This window comes from Rhinoderma darwinii, chromosome 1 (assembly GCF_050947455.1).
Source record: "Rhinoderma darwinii isolate aRhiDar2 chromosome 1, aRhiDar2.hap1, whole genome shotgun sequence".
Lineage (NCBI taxonomy): Eukaryota > Metazoa > Chordata > Amphibia > Anura > Rhinodermatidae > Rhinoderma > Rhinoderma darwinii.
In genome coordinates this window covers 6,567,795-6,582,190 of record NC_134687.1, presented here as the reverse complement: position 1 = coordinate 6,582,190, position 14,396 = coordinate 6,567,795, and the positions used below count along the sequence as shown (strand labels likewise).

General features: G+C 39.6%; 1 long non-coding RNA gene and 1 other non-coding gene across 2 annotated transcripts; one reads left to right on the top strand and one right to left on the bottom strand.

Annotated features, from left to right (window-relative positions):
* Positions 1 to 3,523: 3,523 nt before the first annotated feature.
* On the bottom strand, positions 3,524 to 12,516 carry LOC142713863 (uncharacterized). Its single transcript, XR_012870222.1, has 4 exons — positions 12,452 to 12,516; positions 11,181 to 11,348; positions 3,803 to 3,862; positions 3,524 to 3,701 (listed from the first exon to the last, which is right to left on the bottom strand). It is a non-coding gene; the product is annotated as an uncharacterized LOC142713863 (long non-coding RNA).
* Positions 6,995 to 7,081, top strand: TRNAL-UAA (transfer RNA leucine (anticodon UAA)). The gene has a single exon. It is a non-coding gene; the product is annotated as a tRNA-Leu (tRNA).
* Positions 12,517 to 14,396: the final 1,880 nt, after the last annotated feature.

Below are 14,396 nucleotides of genomic sequence, written 5' to 3'. Positions count from 1 at the left end.
ATCCAGGAGAGATCCGGAAATATCTGTATCGGAGCACCATCATACTCCAAACTTTTGCGCTGTCTGGCCTTAAGCATAATGTCCTCTTTAGTACGGAAATCTTGGACGCAGCAGATGATATCCCTAGGTTGAGATGTGATAGATTTCGGTTTCAGCGCCCGGTGTGCTCTATCAAGCGGTATCCGATTAGACGGGGGTGCACACAATAGGTCGTTAAAGATAGTCTCTAACACACTGGGATGATCTTCTGACCCAGAGGGCTCCGGTATACCCCTTATCCTTATGTTGTGGCGGCGTCCCCGGTTATCCAAATCCTCCAGGTGCAGCTGCATATCTCTAATGGACGCCAGCTGAGAAGACACTGAGGATTGTATCACAGAAACATGGCGCCTAGTAGCATCGTGGTCATCTTCTAGGGTCTCTACCCTTGTAGCTATTTGCTGTATATGCTGAGAAACCACCGCCAATTCTGAATGAAAAGTTGCCTTCACCTCTTGCATCATACTCTTAAAGTCCTCTTTAGTGGGCAATTGTGAGAAACATTCCCTCCACATAGGAGGCACATCTGAGGGTAGTGAGGCCGAATCCTCCAGGTCTGAATCTGAGGCATACACAGGGGCCTGGGCATATGGGGTCAAGGAGGGTGTGTCTCCCAAGTCATCTCCCCTCCCCGTCTGCTGGATTATGGGCCTTTGGGGCTTGGGTGCAGGCCAAACCTGAGGGGCTGTTTGTATGGAGGGCTGCGACATTGGTGGGTCAAGTGGCTGATGTACTGGGTCCCCTGGCTGCGCGTGTGCACCACGTGGCATGGCCGCCGCCGTCTCATTCCCTGAGGGCCCAGCTCTCTGCTGTTCGCAGGACGTGGCAGAGGGCAATATGGGGGAGCTAGGAGGATGTAAACTAGCCGTCTGGCTATTCTGCTTACCCTGCGGGTGGGGAGCTGCGCCTTCCCCCTGCACAGATATCTCTCCTGTCTGCCGGCACGAGGCTGGTAAAGATGGCCGCCGCTGGAGCTGAGGGAGCGGTGTGGTCTGCCGCCGAAGAAAATAGCCGTCCAACATTGGTGGAGCAGGAGCGACCTGATCCAGTGCTGCAGGGGTAAGTCCAGACCTTTGGGGTCTTCTTTTCCCCATGTGTGGGCACCTATTAATGCTGTAGGCTGCAGATGATGTGTGGCAGGGCACGGAGCTCTGTGCTTATGCGACCGGCGCCATCGACTGCTGGCCACGCCCCCCTCAGGGATCCTTTGTATTCTAACAAAAGAAACATAGAAGCCTTTGATGCAGTCATTTTTGAACGCTGTGGTCAATACACTACAGAGTAACGCTGAACTTATTGGGAATGGGACATTAAGACTGGTTTTTACAATTGTTAGAAACAGAGTCGGCGGGGTTATGACACACAGACGGCTCAGATCGACCCCTTACAGCCGAATTATTAAAACAAAGAGACGTTGGCTCTATATTTTCTACAACGCAGATAACAATTTATGTCTGGCTGCCAGTCTCTGTGCCCTTTTAGACACCGAAAATGTTGCGGACTCTGTATTGTTGGCGTGGGCCTCCGAAATTCATAGGTCTTTGGGCATACCCGATGACAGGTTAGTCAGTTTTAGCGACATACCTGCGTTTGAGAAGCATTTGAATGTGACCATTAAGATCTATTATCATCACCAGGGTGAATGGCAGTGTTTCCACAACGAAACTTACTGCAAAGACAAAGTTCTGTTTCTATTACATGATGCAGAGCATTACTACGGCATCAAAAACGTAAAAGCGTTCTTTGGCTTTAACTACTTTTGCGACTATTGCCACACGCCTTTTCATCACAAAAATGACCATTCATGCCATTATTTTTGAAAGCTTGTCAAAGAAAGACATGTGTTGAGGAAAAGGGTATGTCTCCTAGGTGCCCCAGCTGTCGTACATTTTGCCGTTCACACGACTGTTTAAAGGTCCATACAAATCTTGTCCGCCTGAAAAAAATAGATTGTAAACTTAAGGAATACTGCGATTCGTGCGGCAAATACGTTTCTAAGATAAACGAACACGAGTGTGTAGGTTTAAAATGTCAAATTTGCTACGCCGTGATTGACACTTTTGAAGGGCACGTTTGTTATTTGAGAAAAATTATGCCGGATGAAACGACGGAAAGATAAATTTTTTATGACTTTGAGTGTATGCAGGAGACAGGTATACATGTGCCTAATTACGTATACGCGTTACCGTTAGTTGGGGAGAAGTCCTGGGAATTTCAGGGCTTAACGTGTTTGGAGGATTTTGTTAAAAAATTTATTGACACTGCTTTCCGTGGCTACACGTTTATAGCTCATAATGCCGGACGGTATGATGTTTACTTTGTCGTAAAACAACTCGTCAAAGAAAAAATTAAAATTGACTTACTGGCCAGAGGTGTTAAATTACTTTGTGTCACAGTGGCTGATTTAGGAATTAGGTTTATCGACTCTTTAAATTTCCTGCCCATGAGTCTTAGTAAGCTACCACAGGCGTTGGGTTTCACAGGCTCCAAAGGCTATTTCCCACACTTTTTTAACAAGGTGGCTAATCAAAATTACATTGGTACTATGCCTTCTGTAGACCAGTATGGTTTTGAAGCCATGATGCCTGATGAGAAAGTGAAATTCATGGCTTGGTACGCTGATAACCAAAACTACGTATTCGATTTTCAGACTGAGCTTAAAGAATACTGTATTCAGGATGTTACAATTCTAAAAGAGGCATGCTTATGTTACAGAAACAGTATAATTGACATGACAAAAAAAACGACTACTAAATTTAACGCGGATGGTGAACTTGACACAGAAACACAAGAGATTGATCCTTTTCAACTCACTACATTGGCTTCTGTATGCATGGCTATGTACAGGTTCAAATTTTTACCTAGAGACACTATAGCCATTGTACCATCAGACAATTACCACAAGGGGCAAAAAAGATTTTCAACAGCATCCATACAGTGGTTACTTTATGTAGAACAGAAGGAGGGCATTAACATACAACACGCTTTAAAGGGTGGTGAGCATTCCGTCGCTAGATATTTTTTGGATGGTTATGCGCTAATTAATGGCTGTAAGATCGCCTTTGAATTCCAGGGCTGTTTTTTTCACGGCTGTCCTGTGTGCTACAATGAAAAAGCTTTTAACAATGTGACACAGACAACCTACGGTCAATTGTATCACAAAACGAATGTCAAAACTCATTTTCTAAAATGTAATGGTTATGAGGTGCGTGAAATGTGGGAACATGACTGGGTTAGTATGCTAGAGACGGACAAAGACTTACAAGTTTTTCTTCTTGAAAAAAGTTTCCCACAGCTTATGAATCCCCGTGATGCTCTTTATGGTGGCCGTACCAACGCTATTAAATTATACCACAAAACTGCCCCTGGTGAGCGTATACACTACTATGATTTCACCAGTTTGTACCCCTATGTCAACAAAACTAAGCAGTATCCTGTCGGCCATCCAGTTATCATTTATGATCATTTTAAGCATTTTGACACGTACTTTGGCATTACTAGAGTAAAAGTTTGCCCGCCGCGAGGTTTATATTTTCCGGTCCTGCCTGTTAAAATGAATAACAAGCTCCTGTTCCCCTTGTGCCGTACTTGTGCTACTAATGAACTGACGACCCCTTGCATACACACGGATGATGAGTGGTCACTGACTGGTACTTGGTGCACTATTGAAATTCAAAAGGCATTAAAGAAAGGTTACACGCTTTGTGAAATTTTTGAAATTCGGCACTTTGAAGCATCGACAACTAAATTGTTTGAATCTTACATTAAAGTACATCTCGGGATAAACAGGAGGCTTCAGGTTTTCCCTCATGGTGTACAGATGCTGTAAAAAAAGACCAATACATTAATGCATTTGAAGTAAAGGAGGGCATTAGACTGCGTAAAGAAAAAATAGAGGTTAATCCGGCCAAAAGACAGATTGCAAAACTGTTTCTAAACTCTTTGTGGGGAAAATTTGGTCAAGTTTCTAATTTACTAAACACAAGTATTGTGACAAACCCTGATGTGCTTTTTGCTTACACATTTTTGCAACAATACGAGGTGTCTTCATTGGATTTTTTAGATGATGAGACAGCAATGATCAGTTGGAAGAACGCAAAAGCTTGTCCTAAATGTCCTAAATGTTTTCATTGCTTGCTTTACGACCGCTTATGCCCGCCTAGAGTTGTACAATGTTTTGGACGCCCTGCAAGAGAGATGTCTCTACCATGATACTGACTCTGTTATTTTTGTCAGCAAAAAGGATGACTGGAATCCTCCGTTGGGTGATTATCTAGGTGACCTGACTAGTGAGCTGCCTAACAACACCTACATTACAGAATATGTATCTGCAGGCCCCAAGAGTTACGGATACAAATTAACGACTGGTAAGACGACTCTAAAAGTGAAAGGCATAACCCTGAACGCCGCCAATGTGGAGCTCATTAACTTTGACAGTTTAAAAGATCTAGTGTTGGACTATCCTTTACACCCTGACCCCGAGGAACAAAAAAAAATTGTGGTTCGTCAGACGGGCATTGTCAGAAATAAACGTCATTGGCAGATAGAGACACGACCTTTGCAGAAAACACAGAAATTTGTATACACCAAACGTATTTTCAAATCCGACTTTACCACTATACCTTTTGGTTATTGAGTTTTTATTGTAATGGATGTAAGACTACAACATCCATTTTCATGCATACTGTCTGGCCCATCTAATTCAGGTAAGATCTATTTTGTTATGCAACTTTTACACAACGACAGCGCGGCATTGTCGCATAGACCTGATAACATTGTATGGTTTTATTCTTGCTGGCAGCCTTTGTATGACAATTTATTACGTACGATAGCCAATATTCACTTTAGGGAGGGGCTGCCATAATCTTTTAACGATGATGATTTGTTTCTGCCTAGTAAAGTTAATTTAACAATTGTTGATGACCTGATGGACGTTGCTGGCGATAGCTCTGAGCTTGAAAAAGCATTCACCAAGTATGTGCACCACAGAAACCTCAGCATCATGTACCTAGTACAGAATATATTTTGTCAAGGTAAAAGCAGTCGCACTATTAATTTAAACACAAAGTATATGGTTCTTTTTAAAAACCCCAGGGACAAACTACAAATAACAACTTTAGCCCGCCAAATGTACCCTGGAAAGTAACAGTTATTTTTAGAGGCTTTTGAAGACGCTACCCATAAATCCTACGGTTATTTACTGGTGGATTTAAGGGCTGCAACTCCTGATGAGTACCGTTTAAGAACCGGTCTCTTCCCGCCTGACACGCCCTCTTTATACGTTTATAAAGGAAAATCTAAAAGGCGCTGACTTTCTGGGTTAGATTCATTCGTGTAAGATCCTTTAAAGGCTGTAGGTATGTCTGAGCAGATACGTCGCAATAGGCAGAGCTTAAAAGCTCTAATGAGTGCAGCGCCGCATCAAAGAAAGACTATTTTGTGCGGTGCTTCGAATGATTTGGTAACTGCTATATGCGAAATAGCTCTCAATGTGCTAAAAGGCAAAATACCCTTAAAACCACGCCATGTAGGTATTCTCAAAAAGTGGCGTAATGTTATACAAACCCTAAGCAGTAGGAAATGCTCATTTGCCAAGCGTAAGCGCCTTGTGAAGCAGTCGGGCGGTTTTATTGGCTCCCTGCTGGGTTTTGCTATGCCTCTGTTGACTGGACTTCTGAATAACCGATAATGGAATATGCAGAGAAAATGTACATAGTTCCTAAACACGATTTGGAGCATTTACAGAGAAATTCTCTCAATAACGACGACAAACATATGTCGTTTACACAAAGACTCGATTCAGAAATTTCTGAGATACTTCAAAAAAGCAATTTATCAGAAGATGAAAAGATCAAGAGGTATTCAACTGTGCTGCAGAAATACTTGTTGCATGCTAAGCAACTTAAACAGGAAAAGACAAGCTTAACTCTTTTAATGCCTCCTGAAGTATCAGACCCAACAATGCCACCGCCTTTACAATCTCCCCCGTTGAAATCTTTGGACATCGCCGATCCTGTGATTAGTGAGATTATTAGCTCTGTAAACGACCGCTATAAGAAAAATACTGCATTGTTACTCGGTAAAATGTCACAAGCCAAGCAGACTACATCCTGGAATGACAAAGGTGAATTTGTTTATAAAGGCAGTGTTATACCCGGCTCTAATATACTGGACTTAATCCGCACTGTCACACAGAACCGTAACATTACCGCAAGCAAAGCCCCTGCCGGTTGGAACACTTTTCTGGGTTCCATGGCGGAGTTAAATGTGCCATCTACAATTGTTGTTAATGCCTCTACTAGACAGCGTCTGGACCATTTAAAAATGCTTAACAATATGTCTGATAATTCGCCCGTGACTGAGACCTTAACACTTCAGAAAAGACATTCTACACCCCTCAATGTTTCTTTAGGATCCCCAAGTTTATCGGGACTCCCAGGTCGGTCACTGTCAAGAAGACGCTTTGATAGGTTATTGCCTGTTGTAAATTGGTTAACTATGTAACCACAGAGTTGTGGCTTTCGACGGCTAATGTCATTGTCTCGCTGCAAATATTTGTTGTTCCTGTGTATTTTGATCTGTACGTTTATTTGTTCTGTAAATATGCTGTAAATGCGTCTTTTTATAAAAATGCCATTATTTGCCTGACATATATTATGTCAACCTTTTCAACTGTAGTATGCCTTTGTTTTTATAAAATAAACTAATGTATGTTGAAATATACGTCTGCTTTTTATTTGGTTTTGACATTACCTTCATGGTTGACTACGTCAGCTGTACATTGGCTTCGCAATGTTAGCTACGACTGAACTAAAATTCCATCTGAATCATCTCCTTAATGCACTTCTTCATATTATTCTATTTCCACATTATCCATCCTATACTAAAATTCCATCTGAATCAGCTCCTTAATGCACTTCTTCATATTATTCTATTTCCACATTATCCATCCTATACCAGGGTGGCCGAGTGGTCTAAGGCGTTGGACTTAAAAATCCAATCGGCGTAAAAGCCGTCGTGGTTTCGAATCCCACCCCAGGTAAACCTTTTAAACATTGTTTTATTTTTTATTTTATTTTATTTTTTTACAATAAATTTACCCAGCAATTTTATGTGTTTATACAAAAAGAACAAAATGAGCTTTTATTCAAATAATTTGTGAATAACGTGTTCAGATATAACCCTGGTCATGCCTTGGTTACAGCGAGCACCAATCACATTCATTATTCAAAATGTAACCCTGTCATGCGCACAGCTATACTTATAGTTTCAGAAAACCGCAGAAAACATGTTCGGATACTTTCCAGGCATGTCAGGGCATGTTTCTGTTCAATGAACACGCCCACAACTCGGTACGCACCAATCACATCACGGCTTCAGCGACCACCAATCACATTCATTCTACGGGCATGAACACGCCCACAATTCCGTATGCACCAATCACCGCATGGCTTCAGAGAGCACCAATCACAATCCTTCTACGTCCACGTCATATGATGCTGTTCCGGAAGAGGCGGGGTTCACCTACCGGAACCGGAAGTGTGTGGTCTGCGGTACGCCGGTTCCGGAAGAGGCATGTCACTGAACCGGAAGGTCGTGGTCTTGGGAACGCCGGTACCGGAAGAGGCGTGTCAATTAACCGGAAGGGCGTGGTCTGGGGAACTCCGGTACCGGAAGAGGCGTGTCAATGAACCGGAAGGGAGTGGTCGTGGGACCGCCGGTACTGGAAAGGGCGTGTACCGGAATCAGAAGGGCGTGGTCTGGGACGGCGCCAAACAGCAAAGATCAAAGGATAGGGGCGTGACACTATGTTAGCCACACCCTAGCCACGCCCTAAAGGGCGTGGCACTTGTCAAAACTAGTTTGACGACTTATGTAGCTCTATACTACTAGTGAGGCTTCCCAGTCCCCAGCCATAAGAACGGAACAGGACTTTAACACACTACGGAACGGGTAGGAGGGGTCATTACCCCACAGAGATTTATATTTATCCTCCTGGGAAATAGATCACTCACATGTTTTGCAACAATTTGGAGCATTTTCTCAAACTCTGCAAAGAAATGATAATATCACCAATATTGAATTGACATTTTTTTTGCATGGAGCACTACATCTCCTTTACAACAAGGAAGATTTTTTTGTAAACAGTCTTGTCCTGGTGTGTCTTTTGTTTTACACACTTTTTAAATATGTTACAAGTAAAAGTTACATTTTAAACGAAACTCTAGTCCTATTCCAGTGATTTAATTACAAATTCTTGTAGAGTATACAAAATATCAAGTCCTGCGGTGGAAGGTTTCAAATATATCACTAACACCTCAAAAAGAAAATTTCATCCAAAAGAAAGTTAGACATTGGTATAGGGGATGTAGAGGAGGAAGACATAAATGCAAAACTACCCACCAAACCCAAAAAGAACAAAATGAAACACTGAAAATCTTCAACTTATCAAGTCATGTCCTCAATCCCAATGAGATAAATCTATTATCCAAGGGTTTATCCTTTTGCCCCAAATCATGCCCCAACAGCTTTAATCTTTTTATGTATCCTAATAAATTCATTAGAAAATTGACCCTTTCACGTTTTTTTTCTATCAACCCTACCTCTTCCCCTCATGATATATCACCCAAAATTAACAATACTGCTCTTTCTGAGGACGTACGACCTAAATCGAATTTTTGCCCCACACATCAACATGGATCAGCTATAGATATATTTTCAACATTGGTGAATAACGATCTCCAACCTCTTAATTTAGATACTATCCCCTGACAACATACATTCCTTTGAACGAAAGGCCATCAAATCCCTGTCAATGAACAAAACAATAGTCTTCAGATCTGCTGATAAAGGCGGAGGAATTGTCATTCAAAATAGATCGGATTACATTAGCGAAGCTCTAAGACATTTGACGGACACCACATTTTACAAGAAACTAGAACACAATCCCATATCTAAATATACAGTGGAATATAAATCATTAATCGATACAGCCTTCCATAAGGGTTTACTAAACAAAAAAGAAAGAAACTTTTTTAATGTGCCTTTTCCTTCCTTTCTTGTACCATTTACCCAAAATACATAAGTCTGCTACTTCCCCACCAGGTCACCCCACAATTTCAGGCATTGGATTATTAACGAGTAACTTATCACATTTTATTGATTTACATTTACAGCCATTCGTATCGTCACTCCCATCTTATTTAAAAGACTCAACCCAGTTAATTAAAGATTTACGGGAATTTAACTCCATACATAATTTATCAACCTTGAATTTCTTAACCGCAGATATCACTTCATTGTACACCAACATTCCCCACGATAAGGGGATCCCTGCGACTATGTCTTTTCTAGTATGCAATCCTAAGATTCCTAATGAGCAAATCTCCTTTTTATCTGATTGTATTGATTTTATTCTTTGTCATAATGTTTTATTTTAATGGTCTTCTATACAAGCAAATACGTGGAGTAGCAATGGGGTCCCGCTTTGCAAACACTTATGCAAATGTGTACATGGGGTCTTTTGAGGAACGCTACATTTCAGCCGAACACATTTTTTCCAAACATATTTTATTTTACAGACGCTATATGGACGATCTCTTTTTTATATGGAATGGTAGCCAGGATGATGCCAATAATTTTATCGAATTTTTAAACACTACCGAATATGGTCTGTCTTTTACACATGAATTCTCTCCTACCTGCATTAATTTTCTGGATCTTACAATCAGCAAAGATGCCAATGGAACCATGATTACAAACACTTATTTTAAACCAACAGATGTAAATAGCTACCTAGATTATAGAAATGCACACTTTCCAGCCTGGTTTAGGAATATACCTTTTGGTTAGTACAGGCGGATTCGAAAAAATTGTTCCAACAATGAACAATTTTTACAAGAAAGTGAAATCTTATCAAAAAGGTTTAAAGAAAATTTTTCCCAAGCAGTCTTATTAAGGGGGCTTTAGAAAAAGCTAGTACACTCTCCCAAGATTCCCGTATAGAACCATCCATTTCTTGATCTAAAGCATATGTTACAAAACATAACTTCATAACTTCATTTAACATTGCTAATAATTCCATACAAGAGCGTTTAAACAAACATTGGCACATTGTTATGAGTGATATACACCTAAAAAAATTCCTTCTAGATTGTCCGTCAATTACATTTAGGAGATCGCACACGCTTAGGAATCTCATTGCTCCTAGCAGATTACGTCCCCTAGCACCTAAAGTTACAGGTTTGTTCCCATCACTAAAGGGCTCCTATCGATGTAACTACAATAGATGTCTCGGCTGTTCCAATATTTAACACCGTATTAGTTCCTTTACTTCAACAACCACTGGAGAAACTTTCCCAATAAAATCATTTATGTATTGCAGTAGTGACTTTGTGATATACCTACTTGAATGTTCCTGCAAACTCCAATACATAGGGAGGACTGTACAAACACTAAGATGAAGAATCAATAAAGACCGTTCTAATACCCGTATTGGTCTTTTAAAAAAAAACGTTTCAAGGCACCTCACTACTGTACACAAGCGTAATTTTAATGTTATTTCCATCACCCCAATAGAACAAATTAATGTTCATACACCTGACAGATTTACTAGACTCAAGCAACATAAAAACTTTTGGGTTTTTAAAATGGCTTGCTTACATCCTGAAGGACTGAATGAGCTCTCCGAAACTGCCCTAGATTAGTCCTCTAAACTCCTTCTTTATATACAAACATAAAGTTAGTACAATTTTATGTTATTATTTTGTGATCCATAGGTGTTTTTATCTTTATTTTTATGTGATACATCCTCCTGAACAGTTTACTAAATTTGCTTTTACATTGATATCTTACTATCTGTCTTATGGATGTATTGTCCATATTTCACATTATATTATATATAAGGTATGTCACATATTACAGTTTATCTTTTCTGTTTGTTATAAACCTAGTCAGTTGCTGTTGTGCCCCACATATATATAGACCTAGGTTTACATTTTATTGTTTATGTTTCAAACAAGATATATATGTTTTTTATAAAAATATATATATTTATGCAAATGTTGTACGGAAGAACAATCTCCTTACCGCTACTCAACACTTCCTTTAGAACACAGTATGCACTATGCTACGTCCCTTACCTTGATTCTGCTTGACGTCCCTCATCGAATCCGTCTGTGTTTACTCTATATCTGTTTGGCCGCCTTCGGCCGCCGTTCCTCTGCTGTCTTTTAATTGGCGTTGCTATGATTCCAGGGATGCTCAGCCGAGCGCTCACCTGTGTTACCCGTAGCTGCCTCCAACAGTGCCTGCACCGGACGGTATGTAAACATCATTACACTTATAATTACTTTTCTATTCTAAGGATTTTATTCATTTTAGTGAATACATCGCTCCGTTTATCTTAATTTTGTTTTCATATATTGATTAGCTGGATGATTGATATACCTCCAGTCCCCGATAGCAATCACCGTGTCTTATATATGCAGCTTTCCTTTTATATTGTTTTATCCACTATATATGTTTTATCGTTGCAAACATTGTTTTTATAAATGTATTGGTTTCTTTATTGGAATTTTATATCTTATGTTGTTCTACAACGGCCAACTTTAATGCCTTTTTTTCTTCACATCAACATTATGACATAGCAGGCTGTTATTTTCAAACAGTTTTTAGCGTTTTGTTTGTCACGGTGTGTTACCTATTTGTACTGCCAATCATTATTTAATGTATCTGAAGAGAGAAAAACGTACACAGCGCCACATGGTGCAAGATAAACCATAAAAGCTAGTACTGGCAGGTACAGCTTAATGAAAAAGTCCGTTAGATGAAGCCAGGTTGCAGCTTTCCGTATCCAGGTACCGGCATCAATGTGATTGAGCCGCAGGAGAGTAAGGGTAGTATATTTCAGTGAAATATATAAATAAAACTGGATATTTTTTGGAGAGCGCTACTTGATATGAAGAAAAAGCAGATGGGTAATCATGAGTTGATTTATTATGCAACGCGTTTCAACGCAGGACATGCGTCTTCGTCAGGCAAAGAAATCGGTATAACAAAGCAGCACAGTGTACAATTTAAATATACAAAGGAAGATGGGGAGGGGTTAAAAAAACCGCCAAAAAACACATAGTAATTAAGAAGGTAAATAAGACCAGGTGTGTCTGACAGCATTAGGTACATATTCACATTTAAAAAACATTGAATGCGTTTAAAAAAGTGCATACATAGGGGTATATATGGATCAACAGCAGTGACAGCAGAGATAGAAAAACATAAAAACAGTCCCAACAAAGTGGAACATAGTATTTAAGGAACAGATGATGAACGGATGTAGAAGACAAAACGGGGAGGGTAATAGACCAGATGACATTTCAGAGCCTGAGAGAATTAGTACAATTAAGAGGCTTACCGCAGTTCAGAAGAGGCAATAAAAGGATGAACAAACAAATGAGAACACGATCGCGAAGAACACCGAAGTGCAGAGAGATAAGGCAGCAGTAAACAAATGCCGGCATAAACGTAGTCAAGACGACCACAGTAGCTACGGTGGCCGCAAAAGGAAAAAAAAGGTTAAAAGGCAAAGGGACAGCACAGACAGAAGATGTATCGCTACATGGCAAGGGGTAAGATAAAAAGGGATTATTACATTGTGATCATATTTTTTGGGGAATACAAAGGAAACAATGGTAAAGGGTAGTAGAATAGTTACAATAATAAGATTATCAATCCGATAAAAGGGAAAGTGGAGAGATAAGTTCATTCAGAGAAAGTGAATATGAAGGAAATATGAAATAAAGCATATATATAATAATAAATATATATCAATAAATACATATGAAAAATAAATATAGATTTGACATCTTAATATATTAATATAAAAATATAAAAATAGATACATAAATGTAATACATAACTTGGTCAAAGGTAGCACAAATATAATTCGGATAGGCTAATGGCAATCAGTCCAATGCAGATTCTGAAATATCATTAAGACCACAAGGCTGCAGACACGACAACTTAAAAATCCAATAATTCAATAATCCAATAATTCAATAATCCAGCATTAGTAGCATCACCCTTCCAAATAAAAAATAAATCATCATTAGTGACAATATTATTTTTTACCGTCGTTACATAGATGATTTATTTTTTATTTGGAAGGGTGATGCTACTAATGCTACTGCTTTTATTAACCTTTTAAATCAGAATGATTTTGGTCTTACCTTCACACACAATTTTTCCACTACCTCAATTGACTTTCTGGATCTTACCATCAATAAGGATAACAAGGGTACTTTTAATACACGAACGCATTTTAAATCCGTGGACGTGAACAGTTACCTTGATTTTAAAAGTGCACATCATCCCTCATGGCTAAAAAATATACCGTTTGGACAATTCAGACGTATTAGGAAGAACTGCTCAGATAATGGGCAATTCAAATCAGAGTGTAATATCCTAAAAAAACGTTTTAAAGATAAGCATTATCCCGTTAGTCTCATCCAAGGTGCCATGTCCAAGGCCAGTCTACTGACACAAGATTTGTGTATTTCATCAAATGATAATAAAACGGCATCTGCCTCTGCTAGTAATTTTAATCATAATTTCATCACCTCGTTTAATTGTGGCAGTAATGCATGTACTAAAATCTTAAATAAACACTGGCACATACTCAAAAGTGACCCTTATCTCAAAGAAATTTTACCGGATAAACCTAAAATAACCTATAGAAGATCGGGGACTATACGCAATATTATAGCACCAAGTAGACTGAAACAAATATCGGTAAAAAAGTCTAACCCCTTTCCACCTGTTGTTGGTTCCTATAGATGTGGCCACCAGAGATGCTTGTGCTGTAGTAACATCACCCATGGCTACACGTCCTTTACTTCAGCCGTCACAAACGAATCTTTTCCTATCAAAACGTTTATCAACTGCAGTAATAGTTACGTCATTTATCTCCTGAAATGCTCCTGCAACCTGCAATACGTGGGGAGAACAACCCAACAACTGCGGTGCAGAATCAACAAGCATAGATTCAATGTGAAAACCGGTTTTTTAAAACATAGTGTTTCACGACACTTCTTAACTGTTCATAATAGGGACTTTAGTAATATTTGTGTCACCCCCATTGAAGTTATTCCGGTTAGTGATAACGATAGGTACAATAGACTGAAACAAAGGGAGAATTATTGGATTTTTAAGTTGTCGTGTCTGCAGCCTTGTGGGGAGTTGATCACAGGGGATCAAGAGAAGGCAGAGTTACTAAATGGGTTCTTTAGCTCTGTATATACAACAGAAGAAAGAGCAGCTGATGTAGCCGGTGCCAGTGCTGTTAATATATCGGCTGATAT